The sequence below is a fragment of the Palaemon carinicauda genome, chromosome 20 (genome assembly GCF_036898095.1).
Source record: "Palaemon carinicauda isolate YSFRI2023 chromosome 20, ASM3689809v2, whole genome shotgun sequence".
Classification (NCBI taxonomy): Eukaryota; Metazoa; Arthropoda; class Malacostraca; order Decapoda; family Palaemonidae; genus Palaemon; species Palaemon carinicauda.
Window position 1 is genome coordinate 22697622 of NC_090744.1, and position 14828 is coordinate 22712449.

The 14828-nt window shown below is 42.8% G+C and overlaps 1 long non-coding RNA gene across 1 annotated transcript in view; it reads left to right on the plus strand.

Annotated features, from left to right (window-relative positions):
* LOC137659464 (uncharacterized) overlaps positions 1 to 14828 on the plus strand; it is a 97130-nt gene that overhangs the window by 22815 nt on the left and 59487 nt on the right. The window contains exon 2 of the long non-coding RNA XR_011047548.1: positions 11421 to 11506. This is a non-coding gene — a long non-coding RNA (uncharacterized lncRNA). The remainder of the gene's footprint in view (positions 1 to 11420; positions 11507 to 14828) is intronic.

Below are 14828 nucleotides of genomic sequence, written 5' to 3' on the forward strand. Positions count from 1 at the left end.
ATGGTAATTCAGCATCTCCTCTGACTGATGGCAATTCACCATCTCATCCATCTCTGAATGATGATAATTCAGCATCTCCTCTGACTGATGGCGGTTCAGCATCTCTCCTGAATGATGGTGATTCAGCATCTCCACTGAATGAAGGTGATTCAGCATCTCCTCTGACTGATGGCAATTCAGCATCTCATCCATATCCTATGACAGATGGCAATTCAGCATCTCATCCATCTCCACTGAATGATGGTAATTCAGCAACTCCTCTGACTGATGGCGGTTCAGCATCTCCTCTGACTGATGGCAACTCAGCATCTCATCTATCTCCTCTGACTGATGGTAATTCAGCATCTCCTCTGACTGATGGCAATTCAGCATCTCATCCACCTCCTCTGAATGATGGTAATTCAGCATCTCCTCTGACTGATGGCAATTCAGCATCTCATCCATCTCCTCTGAATGATGGTAATTCAGCATCTCCTCTGACTGATGGCAATTCAGCATCTCATCCATCTCCACTGAATGATGGTAATTCAGCACCTCCTCTGACTGATGGCGGTTCAGCATCTCCTCTGACTGATGGCAACTCAGCATCTCATCTATCTCCTCTGACTGATGGTAATTCAGCATCTCCTCTGACTGATGGCAATTCAGCATCTCATCCATCTCCTCTGAATGATGGTAATTCAGCATCTCCTCTGACTGATGGCAATTCAGCATCTCATCCATCTCCTCTGAATGATGGTAATTCAGCATCTCCTCTGACTGATGGCAATTCAGCATTTCCACTGAATGATGGTGATTCAGCATCTCTGCCTGATAGTGAACAGCATCTCCTCTGACTGATGGCAATTCAGCATCTCATCAATCTCCTCTGGCTGATGGCAATTCAGCATCTCTGACTGATGTTGGTTCAGCATCTCCTCTGAGTCTCTGACTAATTGCAGTTCAGCATCACCGCTGACTGATGGCGGTTCAGCATCTCTTCTGATGTCAATTCAGCATTGCCTCTAACTGATGCCAATTCAGCATCTCCTCTGACTGATGCCAATAAAGCATTGCCACTGACTAATGCAAATTCAGCATTGCCTCTCTCTGATGCCAATTCAGCATCTCCTCTGACTGATGCCAATTCAGCATTGCCTCTGATTGATGCCAATTCAGCATTGCCTCTGACTGATGCCAATTCAGCATCTCCCCTGACTGATGCCAATTTGGCATCACCACTGACTAATGCCAATTCAGTATTCCTCTGAGTAATGCCAATTTAGCATTGTCTCTGACTTATGCCAATTCAGCATCTCCCCTAACTGATGTCAATTCAGTATCACCTCTGAATGATGCCAATTCAGCATTGCCTCTGACGAATGCCAATTCAGAATCGCCTCTGGCTGATGGGGATTCAACATCTCCTCTGACTGATGCCAATTCAGCATCGTCTCTGACTGATGCCAATTCAGCATTGCCTCTGACTGATGTCAATTCAGCATCTCCCCTGACTGATGCCATTTCAGTATCGCCTCTGAATGATGCTAATTCAGCATCTCTGATTGATTCCAATTTAGCATTGCCTCTGACTGATGGTGATTCAGTATCTCCTCTGACTTTGCCAATTCAGCATCACCCCTGACTGATGGTGATTCTGCATCTACTCTGACTGATGGAAATTCAGCATCTCTGCTGATTGATGGCAATGCAGCATCTCTTATGAGATGAGTTCAAGTATCAGATTCATATTCATAAGTCAAAGATTAAAATGGTACTCCGAGTGTCAAGGTTATACTGTACTCCAAGTGTCAAGGTTATACTAACTAAGAGATCGAAGGTCAACTAGGCCTATGCTACAGACGGGGGTATTAGGCCTAAAATCATATCTTGTTTTTATGGCACAACAATATTCATGGACTTTATATCCTAATTTAGGCCTGATGCTCTCTTTATCATTCCGGGGCAATGAATCTCTTTGGGTGTTCTGGAGAGAGAGAGAGAGAGAGAGAGAGAGAGAGAGAGAGAGAGAGAGAGAGAGAGAGAGAGAGAGAGAGAGAGAGAGAGAGAGAGAGTGAGAGTGAGTTTGCCCTTTTTCCAATAAGTAATTTTGAAATGAACCATTGATAATTTCGTTTGTCCGACTTCAATGCTTCAAGTCCCTATTTTTATGTCAAGAATGTTTCTTTCTTGAAAGATTTTCAATAATTCAAGTCTAGTTGAAAATGTGTTGTTCCATTATTTATCGCCCCATTATTTGTCGCATCGTAACAACAATCAGAACTCTTGAACAATTGTAGGCTTAAATGTAGCGTATCTCTCCGTTTGAGATATTTCAAGATAAAAATACCAGGAGCCAGACAGGCCCCCGAACGCATGTACTTATGGAACCTTTAGGCTACCATTAAAAGAAAAAAAAATGCTGTTAGGGGATAGGTTCCTGGCTGCTGGTTCCTAACTGTTTGCTCCACAAAACACGTCTGCCGGCACTATAACAACTTATTGATAGGTTTTAAGGCTGCCCATGAATGGCAGAGGCAAGAGATAGTGACAATGCCCAAGATAGCAGGACAGTCCCTTAGAGACTGACCATTATCAGCCCTCAAGCCCCCTCTCCATTCAAGCTAGAATCAGGGAGTGCCAGGCAATTTCTGCTAATGTCAGAAGGTAGACCTACAGGCTCCCCCAAACCCCTCATCTTTAAGCTTACAAGGATGGTTGGGTTGCAGACACTACAAGAAACTATCGAGCTTGAGTGTAATTCAAACCCCAGTCCAGCAGATTTCCAGGCAGGGACGTTTTCAATAGGCCACTACAAGCTTCTTAGCTTTTACTAAGTATTGTACTGCAATTGAACTTTCTCCTCGTATCAGCAAACAATATTAATAAAAATCTCAAGTTTTACTTTCATCCCTTTCTACTTTAAAATAAGTTGTTGTGATAGTTTGCAATCGCTTTAGGCAGCCTATTGGGGTATTTTTAGATTATTCTTTCAGTTTTATGGCCTGTCTTATGGGCTGTGACTGTGTCCAACCCAAAATCTTTAACATGCTCCACCCACAAGCACAGTCTTTGCTCTGCCATGACTCACTTTGCTTGCAAATAAACATAACCTCATTGCTCCTCAGTTCTAGCAAGTGGTACATATCTGTGCTGCGCACGCCAGCCGTTGGGTCGTCACTATTTGAGGTACCAAGTATCATAATTATCAATAATCTCTTTTACTATTATTGTTGTTTCTATCTTTACATTAAACAGCTGTGAGAAGGTGTTGGAATTCCAATGCTTGCAGGCAGAGTATGCTAAAGATTTTGGGGCTGAACCCAGTTGCTTCTGTCTCATGTATTCTGCCAGCTTTCTGATAGAATTTTGCAACATATCCACTCTTGTTGTTCAACCTTGTCATTTTTACATCATAGTGCAACTGCTGGATTTCCCCCCATTGCACATAGGTTCTGAATACACCCCAGGTCCCTGTGTCAGGGTTTATTGCCAAAATTAATAAATCTAATATAATATAAAAACTATGTATACTGGTATGATTTTTTTCCTCATTCTAGTTGCACTGGGGTAAAATCTGTTTTCGTCAAGATATGCAAGTGTCGTAAATACAGATTAAGAGATTCTCACTAGATCAGTGAGCTGTCAATCGTGTGTCAACTAAACTGCCGTTCGTTTGTTGGATTGCGTGCCAGTAGTCTATCATTAATGAGGTCAGAAACACACATGGATTTACATTAATATGGATTTTTCATCACACGAGTGTGTCTTCTCACACCTTTTTGTAGCATTATGATGTCATATTTTACAAAATACATTGCAGCCAGTCGTTGGGCATATTTACATATTTGTAAGCAAATCAAACGGACCAGGCATTATGATCAGTGAGGCCCTTATGCAATATCACTTTAAGGAACATCTGTGAATTTAATTTTGCCTTGCATGTACAAGTAATGACCACTTCGTGAAAATATTTTGCACTGGAAGTCAAATGGAAATGTTTGAAAAAGGCACAGATGGTTTATTATGTACATCTTTGAATTTCATTGTCATACCTTTCACTGATATGCAGTACTTCTCTGCATATAATCAAATTTATATTGATATTGTTTTGTTCTATTTTATAGTTAACAGTATTCTTTACTTCTGTTTCTTTTTCCATTATAGCCTTTATCTCATGATAAGGTCTAGTTCTTGTAGCATTCTGTTATTCCTTCTAGGCTTGTTATAGTTATAGTATTAAGGATGGTAATAAAGTTTCTGTGTATTTTATTTGTGCCAGTGAGCCTATTCTGTTTAAAATGGCAGGAATGTTTGAATAATGTGGCGATAACATGACACCAAATACTGTACAGTCTGTTCCTCTGGATTTTCTTGTTTAAATTATTGCAATACTGTATTTAATTGTGGACTCCATCATTACATACAGACTATTTGTTACACAGAACAAATACATATACAGATTGACATTACATTACTCATAGTAGATTTTACAATTATGATTCAATTTTTGTAATTTTAAATATTAAACTTAGCCGGTGAATATATAATAGCTGACGTCTCGGACGGCTCGACAGAAACACAAAAACTCGCGAGCGATCGCCATGAAGGTTGCGGGTGTGCCCACCAGCGCCGACTATCGGCCAGATACCGCATATACATGTAAACAGCCTCAGTTCTTCTCTGTCGGTCTTGTCGACAAGTTGATTCCGCTCGCTGTTGACCTGGAGTTTTCGTCATTCTTGGTGAAGTACTTCTTTTTGGTTTTGAGCTTTCGCAGTGACAGGTGTTTTTCTCTTCAATTAAAACTCTTGAACCCTTTTTTGGATAGCGTTTATTGTTGATGACTTTGGATTGTTTTTGGATTTTCTTTGACTTTTCAAAATGGCTGACCCTTCTCCTATCCCTGGACCTAAATTTCGTAAATGTAATGCTAGGGATTGTAACAAACGTCTTCCCAAGGCCTCTCTCGACCCACATACCGTGTGTTCTAATTGCCGGGGTAAAACCTGCCAATTAGGAGATCGGTGTGATGAATGCGTGGTACTTTCGGAATTCGACTGGCTAGAGTTTGATAAATATTCTCGTAAGCTTGAGAGAGATAGGGTGAGGAGAAGCTCCTCTAGGTCATTGGATTTTTCCTCCTCCCATGCCCCTGAACCTAATCCTTCCCCTGTAGTAGTTGTTCCTGAACCCTCTACTAGCACTCATGAACCATCCATGCGGGATATGTTGCTTGCCATTCAAGCTTTGGGCGAGAGAGTTGAGTCTTTAGCATCGGACCGTAATCAACTCATGGCGGATGTGAATGTGTTAAAGTGTCAGAGTGCCACATTAGAAAATCGTGGGGATAAAGTGATTAGTGCGCAAAGTGTTGTTAGTGTTGCGACCGAGGGTTCGTCTGTTCATGCTTGTCGTTCACCTAGTCCGAGACCTCTTTCAGGCTCCCCTGCACCAGGGAGAAGTAATGTCGTAGGACTTAAGGGTACGAGAGGCTTTAACCAACGCACAGACGTTCCCTCTGCGGTATCGGGCGTGTCTCGTCAAGATCGCCCCTACCATAAGACGAGCGAGGCTGTTTTCTCCTCGTCATCCGAAGGCTTCTCGCAAAAGAAACCTTGGAGCAAAGTTTCTAGACCCTTAAAGCGGAAGTCAGTCCCTTCAGGACAGGTCCAGCGTCCTGGCTGTAGCCATTGGGACAGCTCTGACCCTTTGCAGTCGTCGGAAGACTGTTCTCCGATTAAGCGTAAGCGTAACACGGGCTCCGAGAGTCTCAGTAAGAGCAATGTTTTGCCATCACAGACGTTACCATCGTCTCGGCCCGTACCGACTCCCGTTGATCCTAAATGGGTTGTCCTGCAGGATATGCAGAATAAGCTTGCCTCCCTTATGGAGGAGTATACCGTTGAGCAGGTTCACGATGATCCTCGCCGTTACGCTGATCGAGACTCTGGCCGTCAGCCGCCCAAACGAGCCTTTACTCGTCCTTTTGACGTTACGAAGCGTGATGTCGGTAGTTTGTCACGACAGTCACGTGACTTGGAGCCTCACTCGATGCAGTCCCGTGTTGACTTTCAGCCGCTGCCGCAGTCTCGTGTTGACGTTCAGCCGCTGCCGCAGTCTCGTGTTGACGTTCAGGACGTTCGCCAACCAGCTCAGTTGCCTTGTTTTGACGTTGAGCGTCAAGCACCGCAGTCAAGGGTTGTTTTGACTGCTCAGTCTAGGCAGTCAAGGCAGTCTCGACTTGACGTCGAGCGTCCATCAGCTCCTGTTGTTGTTGCTGGTCAGTCCTTTCAGCAGTGACATGACGTAGCCTCGACTACTACTGCTGCTCCTTTGCGTGTGGACTTTGCTTGTCAAGCATTGCCACCGCGGCAGGTCTCTCCCTTTCTTGAGACTCATCAATTGTCGGACGAGGTTCCTTCAGATGAGGATGTGGCTGATCCTCCGCCTACTGATATTCCTTTGGACGTTTTATCAAACGTAGAAGAGCCTAAGGCTGCTCAACCTTCGATGGACTTTAAGAAAATCATGATGATTTTTAAGGATCTTTTCCCAGACCATTTTGTTACTTCCGCTCCTCGTTCGCCTCCGTCAGAGTTTGCGCTAGGCTTAGCTGCTGCGAAGCCTTCTTTTACTAAGCTTGTGCTCTCGCGCTCTTCTAAGAGGGCTTTACGCTTGCTGGGCGACTGGTTGGTTACCAGGAGGAGTTTGGGGAAGACGTCCTTTGCCTTCCCTCCTTTTAAACTAGCTTCTAGAGCGAGCGTCTGGTATGACACGGGAGAAGTTCTCGGCTTGGGAGTCCCTGCCTCTGCCCATGGTGACTTCTCAAGCCTCGTAGACTCTCCCCGTCGCCTGGCCATGAGACGCTCTAAAGTTAGTTGGTCCGCCTCGGACCTTGACCATCTCCTTAAAGGGGTTTTCAGGGCCTTCGAAGTTTTTAACTTTTTAGATTGGTCTCTAGGAGCATTAAGCAGGAAGATCTCGTCTGCCGACCAGGATGTTTCCGTACTTATTATGTCTTGTATGGACAAAGCCATCCGCGATGGCTCCAATGAGCTCGCCGCCACCTTTACGTCTGGAGTCCTGAAGAAGAGGGAAACTCTTTGCTCATTCCTTTCAGCAGGAGTTACTCCCTGTCAGAGGTCGGAGCTTCTCTTTGCCCCCTTATCAGCTGCCTTGTTTCCTCAACAGCTGATCAAGGACATTGCGGCTTCGCTTGTGCAGAAGGATACACACGACCTGATGGCTACTTCTGCTCGCAAGGGAGCTCCTTCGTCGTCTTATGTCGCGAGGCCCAAGGTCGATACCCCAGCGACTAGATTTATCCCGCCCTTTCGTGGCAGAGCCCCCAGCAGGGGAGGCGCTCGTGCCGACGGAAAGAGAGGCAAGAGGAGAGGAACCAAGTCCTCCCGTGGTAGAGTCTGACTGCCCACGTCCTCAGACAGCGGTAGGGGCCAGACTGAACAGCTTCTGGCAGGCCTGGGAGAAGAGGGGTGCAGACCAAGAGTCTGTGTTGTTGCTCAAGGAGGGGTACAAAATACCTTTTGTACGCAGACCTCCTCTAGTAACAGTTCCTCTAGACCTCTCTCCCAGGTATTGAGAGGAGTCAAGAAGACAAGCTCTTCAACAGCAGGTGTCTCTGTTACTAGAGAAGGGAGCGGTGGTGAAAGTCTCGGACCTTCAATCACCGGGATTTTACAACCGTCTCTTCCTAGTCCCAAAACATACGGGAGGTTGGAGGCCAGTGCTGGACGTCAGTGCGCTCAACGTTTTTGTTATAAAAACAAAATTTACGATGGAGACCACGAAGTCCGTCCTAGCAGCGGTCAGAGAGGGAGACTGGATGGTCTCTCTCGACCTGCAGGATGCGTACTTCCACATTCTATTCATCCAGATTCTCAACCGTATCTGAGGTTTGTTTACAGGAATGTGGTGTACCAGTTTCGAGCACTGTGCTTCGGCCTCAGCCCTGCTCCTCTCGTGTTTACGAGGCTCATGAGGAATGTGGCAAAATTCCTTCATTTATCGGGAATTCGAGCCTCCCTGTACTTGGACGACTGGCTTCTCAGAGCATCCTCCCGTCATCGCTGTCTGCAGGACCTTCACTGGACGTTGGGTCTGGCAAAGGAGTTGGGACTGTTGGTGAACCTAGAAAAGTCTCAACTGAATCCATCCCAGACTATTCTCTATTTGGGGATGGAGATTCGCAGTCTAGTTTTTCGGGCTTTTCCGTCTGCCACCCGGATAGAGCAAGCCCTGCTCAAAGTCCGCCTTATGCTGAAAAAAGACCGTTGCTCAGTAAGAAGTTGGATGAGCCTCTCAGGGACTCTGTCATCCCTGGAGCAATTTGTCTCACTAGGGAGACTTCACCTTCGCCTTCTCCAGTTCCATCTAGACTCACACTGGAACAAGAGCAAGACTTTGGAAGCTGTGTCAATCCCGGTCTCCGAGCCAGTAAAAGCATGCCTGAACTGGTGGGACAGCAACATAAGTCTACGAGAGGGTCTGTCCCTGGCAGTCAAGAACCCAAACCACGTGTTGTTCTCAGACGCGTCGGATTTGGGTTGGGGAGCGACTCTGGACGGTCGGGAATGTTCGGGTCTTTGGACGTCGGATCAGAAGAGCATGCACATCAACGGCAAGGAGTTGTTAGCGGTTCACTTGGCCTTGATGAGTTTCGAGAGCATTCTTCGAAACAAAGTGGTAGAAGTCAATTCGGACAACACCACAGCATTGGCGTACATCTCCAAGCAAGGAGGCACTCACTCCCACACACTGTTCGTCATCGCAAGGGACCTCCTCATCTGGTCAAAAAATCGAGGCATCTCCCTGTTGACAAGATTCATCCAGGGGGACTTGAACGTCTTGGCAGACTGTCTCAGTCGGAGAGGTCAGGTGATCCCCACAGAATGGACCCTCCACAAGGACGTGTGCAAGAGTCTTTGGGTGACTTGGGGTCAACCCTCCATAGACCTCTTTGCCACCTCGTTGACCAAAAGGCTCCCGACCTATTGCTCTCCAGTCCCAGATCCAGAGGCGACCCACATAGATGCGTTTCTACTGGACTGGTCTCACCTGGACGCGTACGCATTCCCACCGTTCAAGATCATCAACAAGGTACTGCAGAAGTTCGCCTCTCACGAAGGGACAAGGTTGACGTTGGTTGCTCCCCTCTGGCCCGCGAGAGAGTGGTTCACAGAGGTACTTCAATGGCTGGTAGACGTCCCAAGGAGTCTTCCTTTAAGGATGGATCTCTTACGGCAGCCCCACGTAAGGGATCTTCATCAAAGCCTCCCCGCGCTTCGTCTGACTGCCTTCAGACTATCGAAAGACTCTCAAGAGCTCGAGGTTTTTCGAAGGAGGCAGCCAGAGCGATTGCGAGAGCTAGGAGAGCTTCTACCATCAAGGTATACCAGTCGAAGTGGGAAGTCTTTAGAGACTGGTGCAAGTCATCATCCATTTCCTCTTCCAGTACCTCTGTAGCCCAAATTGCAGACTTTCTCCTACATCTGAGAAATGTTCGCTCCCTCTCAGCGCCCACTATTAAGGGCTACAGGAGCATGTTGGCTTCTGTATTCAGACATAGAGGCTTAGATCTGTCCAATAATAAAGATCTCCACGATCTCCTTAAGTCCTTCGAGACCTCTAAGGAGCGTCGTATGGCAACTCCTGGATGGAACTTAGACGTGGTCCTAAGGTTCCTAATGTCCGACAGGTTTGAGCCATTACATTCAGCCTCCCTGAAGGATCTCACCCTCAAGACGCTTTTCTTAGTGTGCTTGGCTTCAGCTAAAAGGGTCAGTGAGATCCATGCCTTCAGTAGGAACATCGGCTTTTCTACAGATAAAGCCACATGTTCACTTCCGCTTGGTTTCTTGGCCAAAAATGAACTGCCTTCTCGTCCTTGGCCTAAGTCGTTTGATATACCTTGCCTGTCAGAGATCGTAGGCAACGAGCTTGAAAGAGTACTGTGTCCAGTCAGAGCTCTTAAGTTTTATTTAGCTCGTACAAAATCCTTACGAGGTGGATCTGAGGCCTTGTGGTGCTCAGTTAAGAAGCCATCATTGCCTATGTCTAAAAATGCTTTATCGTATTTTATTAGATTTTTAATCCGAGAGGCTCACTCTCATTTGAGTGAAAAAGATCGTTGCTTGCTTAAGGTCAAGACGCACGAAGTAAGAGCTATAGCAACTTCCGTGGCCTTTAAGCAAAACAGATCTCTACGAAGTATTATGGACGCGACCTTTTGGAGGAGCAAGTCGGTGTTCGCTTCATTTTATTTAAAAGATGTCCAGACTCTTTACGAGGACTGCTACACACTGGGTCCATTCGTTGCAGCGAGTGCAGTAGTGGGTGAGGGTTCTACCACTACATTCCCTTAATTCCAATATCCTTTTAATCTTTCTCTTGAAATGTTTTTAATCTTGTTTTGGGTTGTACGGAATGCTAAGAAGCCTTTCGCATCCTGTTTGATTTGGCGGGTGGTCAAATGTCATTTCTTGAGAGCGCCCAGATTAAGGGTTTTGATGAGGTCCTGTTGTATGGGTTGTCGCCCTGGATACTTCAGCTCCTGGGAGTCTTTCAGCATCCTGAGAGGATGGCTGGGCTTCGTGAGGAAAGCGGACTAACGAGGCAGAGTAATCGTCAGAGTCAGCTTCCTTACCAGGTACCTATATTTATTTGGGTTTTGTTATGATATAACTGTCAAAAACTCTAAGCATATACACCTATATTGTATTAATACTGGTCTCTACCCACCACCATGGGTGTGAATCAGCTATTATATATTCACCGGCTAAGTTTAATATTTAAAAATGATATTTTGATTATAAAATAAATTTTTGAATATACTTACCCGGTGAATATATAAATTATAGGCCCTCCCTTCCTCCCCGATAGAGACCCAGCGGAATGAGAAGAACTGAGGCTGTTTACATGTATATGCGGTATCTGGCCGATAGTCGGTGCTGGTGGGCACACCCGCAACCTTCATGGCGATCGCTCGCGAGTTTTTGTGTTTCTGTCGAGCCGTCCTAGACGTCAGCTATTATATATTTACCGGGTAAGTATATTCAAAAATTTATTTTATAATCAAAATATCATTTTAACAGATTTACATGGCACCTGGTGTCTGCCTTATCCAGCAATTGTAATGTTATATTGCCTAATTGCCTTAAACTCATTAATAATTAACTTATAATTCTGTATAGGGGATTTAATATTCTTATATATTTGTTGCTAAATGAACTTGTTTCTTTCAATGATTTGTCCCTGCTTTAAATTTCCCTCACTTTTTTTATTGCAATTCAAGAGTGGGATATTTCAGTTTTACTTGCTACTTTATGATTATTATAAAGTAATTATTCCTTAGAAATTCATTTTAAGGAGATTCCAGTTCATGTAATGTTAACTTTTTGAATGACTCTCCTATTTTCCAGGGGGAGATTTTACTAAAATCCATGACCAAGGAAAGTGGAGGAATAAAGAAGAGGAGTTTGATGGACAGACCTTCCTTGCATATTCGGTAAGTACTGAAGATTTGGTAAAACTTTCATTGTATGTGGATTGATATATAGAATTTGGGTCATACGGTTTGATCCTGGATCAGGGAGGCCATTAAACTCGGAAGCTAGAAGTGCACGTGGCTAGTGACTGAAGGCCCACTGCAAAGACCTTTATGCAGTGCACTTTGTGAAGTGCAATTATGATAGCAGTTGAATCAATGGTACCTGAAAAGTTTGAGCGTGCCGTAAATTTGTTCATGTTAAACAGGCTGAAATAAGTTTTTCATAGTTTACAGTATATAAGAGAGATCTATTTAAACGTTCAAGATTTTTATAGGATTCCCCTATGTTACCTTGTAAATAGATCACAGAGTCATTAATGTATACATGATTGCATCTGTCTTATCAAGAGCAAAGCCAAAAAATGAAATCTGGGCACAAGTATTCTATAGGTTACAAACTTTATTCATTTAGACCGTTTGATCCAGTACTGGGCCTAGCAAGCCATTCAGTGGCCAAGAGTAACTGGAGGAAAGCCCTAATATTGCATTATGAAGTAAAAGTTAAATGAGGTTGGACAGCATGTTGTAAGAAAATAAGGGGAATCAAAAGTAATTCTTCAACCCTTTTCTGGCATTTTTAGTACAGTACATAAATTAGTTGATACTTTCACTCGTTAAATTTGCTTAGAAATCAGCTAAAAAAATTTTTACCATGGCAGTTCAAGGTTATGTATGAAACTTGAAAGAAATCCAGCTGTCTTTCTCCACTGAACCTAGAATTTATATAGTACTACTGTATTACTTTACTTCCATATAAAAAAAAACGTACCAGATTTTCCTTTTCAGCTCTCATCTTTTCTTTTTTAAATTAAAATAAACCAACAGAACTTGTACTTCAGCTCAAATTCCTAATAAAACTTTCATAAGACAGTGCTTTTAATTGTTTTAATACTAGTCACTCTAGAAGAGAGTGAATGGAAAGTTGAAAAAAAAATTACAAAGCAAATGCCCATTTATGTCCGCAGCAGTGGGATGCAATAATGTAGCAGTTACATTTGATTATGAAAACTTTGCCTTTCATTAACCTTAGAATTTGGCCTTTCCAAACAGTACTACCCAACAGTATGGTTTCATATTCATCTAACATCCATCATGTTTGAAAAAAAAAAGAATATTCAGTAGAGGTATCGTAAATGTATAAAGTCCTAATTTCTCTTCATGCTTCTGTAGATATAAATCCAAGTGGCATTTACTTTTTTTTTTGTAAGATACAACTGTATCTGATTTGTATGCTCCTAAGTTGTCTGTATTGTTTTGTAAGTTAGGTTTTTTCTGGGCTCAACCTGTGTCGCTGCATGAAATGCTCCTTAAAGCACCATTTCAAAGGTATAAATACTGCTAAATATACCATAGAAAAAAGTTGCATGGAATGCTAAGAATATATCCAGCTCGCTCACCCCTAAAGGGTGTCGGTATTAAAACTGGGGCGAGTGATACCACTACCAGAGATCCCTTTCCAATTAGACTTCTCCTTCCTCAAAATCCCCCGTTACTACGAGGTGTCGTTCACTACAGCTACTGCCCCCCCCACCAACACCACTACCTAACCTTCTCCCATCATTTCTTGTTAGCACCCGTGAACGTTCAGACATGTTTTTCGTAGCTCTGTGTTATTTTGTGTTTTTGTAGATATCAAACGTTTTGGAGATCCATGCTCCCAAATTGAGTATTATGTTTGTCTGTTTGGGATTTCTAGGTAGCGACACACGTTCATTCAATAACCTTGTTGGGTTTTATCTCAGCCGCTTTGTTGACGCTCCCTTACGGGTGTTTAGGTTTTTTTTGCACTGGATTGGCTTATAAGATTTAGACCGAAGGCCAGGTACTTGGACTGCTGAGCACTGGTTGTAGAATTTATAATGTTATTCAGGTAAATAGGGTTGTAACTCAATCCCTTTCAGCACCTAATTTTATAACACCCATATTACCTTGAAGTTTCAAGCCATTGTTGACAAATAGTCTGAATGGATATGCTTAAAATAATCATCTGTTCTCTATTGTGGAATGTGACTTTTTTTTCAAGGCCATTTGAGCTTCAATTGCTCATCTTACAATCTCCATGATTGTGCAGAAATTCCTAAATTGTGATCTTGACTTTAGGGTTTCTTTTGGCTGTTAATTACGAGGACTTTGTTTTCAAAGTTAAACAGATGGAATTTGGTGGGGTTGGGCAATTTCTTAGCATTAATTTTTATCCAAATAATAGATACTGTATTGATAAACATCTCAGTGTTTATAGTAATGTAATATCTGGTGTTCCTCAGTGTAGTGCCGTTCATCTTTTAATTTAACTATTCTTTTTTTTTCATATGTGGTTCATCTTCAAAAGCAAGCTTGTTGCTTATGCAAATGATGCTACTCTCTGCGTTGATCCCATCTCCTGAATATAGATCTGTGGTTGCTAAATACCTTAAGAGATCTTACTAAAATTAGTATACAGTATGGTGTAAATTATGGATGAAAAAGTTAAACACTAACAAAATTCAGAGTATAATTGTAAGTAGGTCTTTTCATTTATGATGAGTCTTCAAGTATATGCTCTTCAATTAAAATGTTAGGTGTCATTCTTTACTGCAAATTTACTTTTCAGTAATATATACAATCTGTTTCATTTTCAGTTGCCCCCAAATACTGGTACATTGAAAAAGTCCTTCATGATTTTTGGAGATAATGTCCATCCTAATTTGTTTTTTAGATTGCCATTCCTTTTATTTAACGATTGCCTGGCCCTTCCAGCCAAACACGATTGTCTATCCTAAAAAGATGTTTTAATTCATTTATTATACCATGTTTTGGTGGTGACTCATCTTAACTTCTTGGAGAAAAATTTGCGGCCTTAAATTTCATGGCACTATCATTCAATTAGCTCTTTTTGAATGCTGCAAAAGATTTTTTTAGAATTGTAAAAATCTTTTGCATTTAAATCTTCCCAGACTGTACCATTCACTATGTAATACAAGGTATGCAGTTAATTCTAACAGTTTTTCCTTTTTCTTCATAAGACTAAATATTATTCACTATTCTATAAGTTTCATTCTGGCTGTTACCTAATTGTGGAATGGTTTTCCCAATAAAATACAGGTAGTTGAATCGGGGGAAATTCAGAAGTCAAAACTTTGTGCAAATGCTTTTCTGTTCAGCAGGAGCAGGTTGACTAGAGTCTCACTTCATATTTTATAGGATATTTATCTAATTATTATTATTTACACTAATATATTATATTTTTTTCATTTTTATTTAAAGCTTATTCTCTATTTTTCCATTTCTTCTCTGCACTGGG